Source organism: Trachurus trachurus (assembly GCF_905171665.1).
Source record: "Trachurus trachurus genome assembly, chromosome: 11".
NCBI classification, from domain to species: domain Eukaryota; kingdom Metazoa; phylum Chordata; class Actinopteri; order Carangiformes; family Carangidae; genus Trachurus; species Trachurus trachurus.
Genome location: NC_139904.1, coordinates 4190357 through 4196356, shown reverse-complemented (window position 1 = coordinate 4196356; position 6000 = coordinate 4190357).

Below are 6000 nucleotides of genomic sequence, written 5' to 3'. Positions count from 1 at the left end.
TTTTTGGGCCATAAAATAATGTTTCCAGACTCATTGCAATGGTAGAAAAATGGTTAATAGGATGAATGGTGCTGCTGCTGCAGCCTGGGCCGGGTCGTGTCGGCTGAAACTGCACTATGTAACTTCCCTGCACGGGTACGAATCACCGCCCATACAGTATGATGCTCTGTTGACTTGAATGATTGCGATTATCGGAAAATGAGCTGTAAATGCAATAATTAATGCGTTGATTATCATTTACACAATTTACTGGAGCTCAGACCAAGACATGGGATCATCATATGGAAGGAGAAAGTTGGTTCTGGTCCCAGTTCCAGTACTGGTTCTGGTTCTGGTTCTGGTTCTGGTTCTGGTTCTGGTTCTGGTTCTGGTTCTGGTACTGGTTCTGGTCCCAATTCTGGCCCCAGTTCTGGTCCCAGTTCCAGTACTGGTTCTGGTTCTGGTTCAGTTTCCGGTGTCTGGTTCCAGCTGGTTGTCAGTGTTTTTCCCAGCAGCCTCAGTCTGAACCGGTCTTTAGTAGTAGTAGTAGTAGTAGTAGTAGTAGTATAAAGTAGTGAAGTGTACTGTACTGTCCTACTGTAGGGTGAATTCAGGTATATTGGGACATCAGGTAATTTGGGACAGATAAGGAAAAACAATGCTTCCACTTGCCTTGAATGGGCTATGGCAAAGTTAAAGGTGCTGATACATTCCTTTGGATGTCTACATTAAAAGTCACATTAAATATTTTGGGTGACATCACACAGGGGGGTGTGGTCAGCATCAAACAGGACGCTGACCCCAAATATCAGGAGGTCAGCAAAACGGCATGTGCTTTTGTTGGAATTTAATATAGGGCTATTACATTTGTATGACTAATTTACTGTAGGTATTAAAGTTATATTAAGATGTTTGATGCATTGGTGTACTAAAATAAACAAACATTGGTTTGTGTGGATGTTTACATTTTCTTAATTTGGACATTTTCTTGCTGTCCCAAATTACCAATAGTGGTATGGTAATTTGGGACAGCATGTTCAGGTTATTTGGGACAGTGTTTCTGGGTTTATATTGAAATATTTCAATAGTGTAGTCATATCTTACACGCTTAAAAGTGAGAAATTCTTACACATATAGGGAAAACAAGCACCTCTGTACATTTCAGAATATCAAATCAGCGGTTAATGTGGAATATGTGAAGTGACGTTCAAAAATAGATCAGATTGTTTTATCTCTTATTATGTAATGAGTTATCTTTATTTTATATATTTATATTTAACAAAATATAAAAATAAATGTATTTTTAAAAACATGCTTGCTTCTCCTGAGGTCAATAGTCTGCTCACAATATGTTTTAGGCTATTAAATCTGTTGTTTGTTGAAATGATTCGTATATTTGGTTGATTTGGTTACAAATCACGAGATTATAAACAATACACAACATAAAAATAATAGGTTATAGGCCTAATATACATAAATAAGCAATCTATTCATGTCTTTTTTAATGTAATTGCAGCTCCATGCAATATCCCATTGCACAAGCCTGTGTCCCAAATTACCAAACCTACTGTCCCAATTTACCAAACAAGTTGCAAAAAAATAGTTTTGTGTCAAAACCTTTAAAATAGAGTGCTGTGCTCTCACAAAAGAATTTTAGCACATAATTGTTTCACATAAAGAATGCAGACACCTAGAGGAATCCAGACATATCTCATTTGTTGGGTTATTTATTAATCTTGATGACGAAAAATGGCTCAGAAAATGAATTTACAAAAATTGTCCCAATATACCTGAATTTAGTATAAAGTACTGTAGTTAGTGTATAAAGTAGTGAAGTGCAGCTGCTCAGTAACTCTGTAATTCGTCTGAACCAGTTTTTCTTTGTGACATCATCAGATTTTCTCGTCTCATTTTGCTGAGTCACGTCTCCTGGGGGGGTTCATTGTTCTGGGAGGAGGCAGTGATCATCATCCTCCACAGATTACAACCCCCCTGCCCCATCCCTCCCCCTCCTCCATTAGCTCTCTGGAAACTGATGATGCCCCCCCCCTTCCTCCTCCTCACACTGGCTCAGCACTTCCTGTGTCGTTGAGTTCAGTTTGTCTCTTCAGACCACAGACCCCCCCCCCCCCCCCCCCACTCTGATATTGATTATGTGGGGTGGGGTGCTGCAGCAGTGTGTGTGTGACAGAGTGGTGTTATTGTCTCTGCAGCAGCACACACACACACACACACACACACACACACACACACACACACACACACACACACACACACACATACACACACACACACACACACACACAAACACACACACATTCTGACTCTGAGCACTGAGGCTCTGTCAGCTGATCGACAGGTGATGATGTCGTCTGTTATTATCAGAGTTACATGTTGTTGTAATTAGCTGCTGTTTTCTCCTGTCACAGCTATGACATCATCGCATGGTCACAGCTATGACATCATCGCATGGTCGCAGTTATTTGAGCGGAATGCAAGTATTTGGCATAAAGGTTCAAATCTTCTCTGTTCATCTGGATCAAAACAGCTGAAACAGAAATGTCACGTTTCATCACTGTTTGCTCCTCGTTTTCCAACTGGTCCTCGACATCATCACACTGTCCCTCTTCTGCCTCTTCTTCCTCTTAATGACACATGAGTGGAGCCACAGCCTGTTTATGTGGAGAAGCTTCATTTCTAATATTCACTGAGCATCTATTGACATTAGCGTCATGGATTTAGCTGCAAAGCCAAATGAATGTCTTTTCTTCAATTCAATTCAGTTCAATTCAATTCAGTTTTATTTGGGTGGGACAGTGCAAGTTCATGAACAAGACTGTGTGATACAGAATAGTAACCGAGCCACAGGCTAATTTCCATCTGTTGTCCCATTTACAGATGCTCCCTGCAGTACAATACAATTCATATTACAATAAAAACATGTTATCACAGTTATAAAATAGCAGCATTCAGTCTACAGTTCAATTCTTTAAATAACAATACAAATACAATACAATAGTAGGCCTACAACAATAATGCAAAAGTGCAACCGTGTCTCGAGTACGAGATAAAATGCTGAATGATTCTGGTAGTCATATCTAATAGAAGCTATGTTACAATAATAGGGCTAAAAATATTAATTAACCACTTGCACTGCTATATATGGCTAGAAGCTATACAATAATACTACTTCTTCTTCTTTTTCTCCAAGGCGACATTAGATATTAGACTTTTATTGTCCCTCATTCTTTTGCACATGACCTTTTCATTCATTTATCAACAGTCTCTAGGAGAGAGAAACAAGAAAAGAAAAGTCTGTTGTGTGTTATTATTAAACTATGTTTAGTCTTATACAGTAATAGCTGACTGAGATTGTGACATCCCATACTGAAACATACACACAGCTTTTTAAACGCTGCTTTTTGAGTTGGTGTTGATGAGATTATGAGTTTTGAAGGTCCTGATAACGGTGCTTTGTGTTCAGGGACACTGCAGAGAGTCTGTGGTTTGTTTCTGGACACAAAGTAAAACCAGTGTTTTGTTTCAGACATAAAGCATCAGACTTGTTATTGGTTCCATGTGTAGGAGCAGTAGCACTGAAGTACAGGACATGTAAAGAAGTAAGAAAAAAAAACACTGCTGCGATGAAAAATTGGGATTAATCCACCATTGTTGATTTCTAAACTCTTCCTAAATTTAAAAAGTAGTGTTGTGTTGTTTTAAAATGAATATGAACTTGTTTTCTTTGCATTATACAAGGTCTGAAAACACCAGAATGTTTTTGTTATGTTGACCTGTTGCCGTTTTCTGCAAATAAAAGCTTTAAATGATAACATTTTTTATTTCCAATTTGGGATACATTTTGTCAGTAGGTTATAGAATGAATCAAAAGTGTTCATTTTACTCAAACACATAACTATAAATAGTAAATAAATAGTAGACCAGAGAAACTGATCGTTTTGAAGTGGTCTCTTCATTTTATTTTCCAGAGCTGCACTATAAAACAAAACTATGTACAAAATATTATTTAAATAGAGAAAAACACTAGGCTATATATAACTGTTGTTTGGTTGGAGGTATTGCTCCATGTTGGTGGGCATGAATAACTCAAATGTGCAGCTTGTGTGAACTGAGTTTGGTAAAAGGTTTTCTAGTAGTTTTTTCCGGTAGTGCCCCGGCTTCGACCTCCCACTCTGTGTCCTCGGTCTCTCTGAAGAGTTTTAACTTGACTCACTCTGTGACAGGATGAAATCCATGGTCTTCCTTCTCCTGAGCAGGGCCGTTGCTAGGAATTCTGGGCCCCCTTAAAGAATACGAAAGTGGGCCCCTCCCCCTAACTTTTCCAGTTTTTTTTTTCTTAGACTACGTATGTATAATCATTTATTATTTAGCTTACTTTGTTTTGATGCTAATGCAGCATTACACTGCAAAAACTCAAGTATCTTACCAAGAATATTTGTCTTATTTCTAGTCAAAATTTAATTTCTAGTCAAAACAAATATCATTATACTTAAAATAAGACATATCATATTAAAAGTAGCTTGTTTTTACTCCTTTCAAGCATATTTTCACTTGGAATAAGTAGAACAAATCTGATAATGGAACAAGTTTTTCTTCCTTATTACAAGCACAAAAACCTGCTTTCACTGGCAGATTTTTCTACTTATTTCAAGTGAAAATTTGTTTGAAACAAGTGAAAATGATCTAAAAACAAGTTAATTTTTAGGTTTTGAGTCTTATTTTAAGTGGAAAGAGATTAGCTTTGGCTAGAAATGAGACATTTGGACAAGAAATAAGACAAAAATTCTTGGAAAGATGTTGAGTTTTTACAGTGTACTATGAGTATGAGTCAGGGTCTTATGCAGAATAATTCAGTCATACAAAGATTAGACTACTGGGGTTTTGTATGGGCCCCACTGGGCGCTGGGCCCCTAGAATTATCATCACCTTTCTCTCCTATACAACGGCCCTGCTCCTGAGTCCGAACTTCACTTTTATTTATTCATCATCTCCTCCTCCTCCTCCGTTTTAAACCGTTTTACGTATTCTTAAAGAGACACAACGGTATATATTCTTTAAATGTGGCTATAAATTGTACAGGAAGACAGACATTAAATATTAAAGTTAAGCCAGTAGTTAGTTACTGACCCCGTGCTGCGTTCAGGGGACATAAAGTTGAAGAATACTGCAGGATTAGATCTGCTCTGAGCCTCGGAGTCGCATCAATAATTCAGAGCAGCTCTCAGAGCAGGACGCGCTGCAGTTTGGGTCTGAACAAAACAAAAACCTGGAGCTGCTATAGATTTTATATTTCACAGGCTTCACTGTAGCTGCAGGTTGATTAGAGCTCGACTTTCACCTTCACCTGAGAGTTTCCACTGTAACAGCTCAGTGCAGTTCACATACTGGACACTAGAGGTCGGTGTTCACAGGTGAGCAGAGATAAAACAACCTTCACCCTCCTGTTGTCCTTCTGGGTCAAATTGACCCAATCTGTTCCCTTCCTCCATCCTTCCCTCTTTCCTTCCTTTCTCCCTTCCTTCTTTCCACAATCCTTTTCCCCTTCCGTCCTTCCTTCCTCAGTTCTTTCCCTTCGTCCATCCTTCTGCTTCCTTCCTTGACCTAATCTGTTCCCTCCCTCCCTCAATCTTTCTTTCCTTCCTTCATTTTCCCCTTCCCTTTTCCTTCCTTCAGTCCTTCGTTCCCTTCGTCCTTACTTCTTCCTTCCTTTTTGACCCAATTGACCTAATCTGTTCCCTCCCTCTTTCTTTCCTTCCTTCTTTCCTCCTACCTTTCCCTTTGTCCTTCCTTCCTTCCTTCCTCCCACCTTTCCCTTTGTCCTTCCTCCCTTCTTTCCCTTCGTCCATCCGTCTGCTTCCTTCCTTGACCTTATCTGTTCCCTCCCTCCCTCCATCTTTCTTTCCTTCCTTCCCTTTACCCTTCCCTTTTCCTTCTTTCAGTCCTTCGTTCCCTTCGTCCTTACTTCTTCTTCCTTCCTTTTTGACGCAATTGATCTGTTCC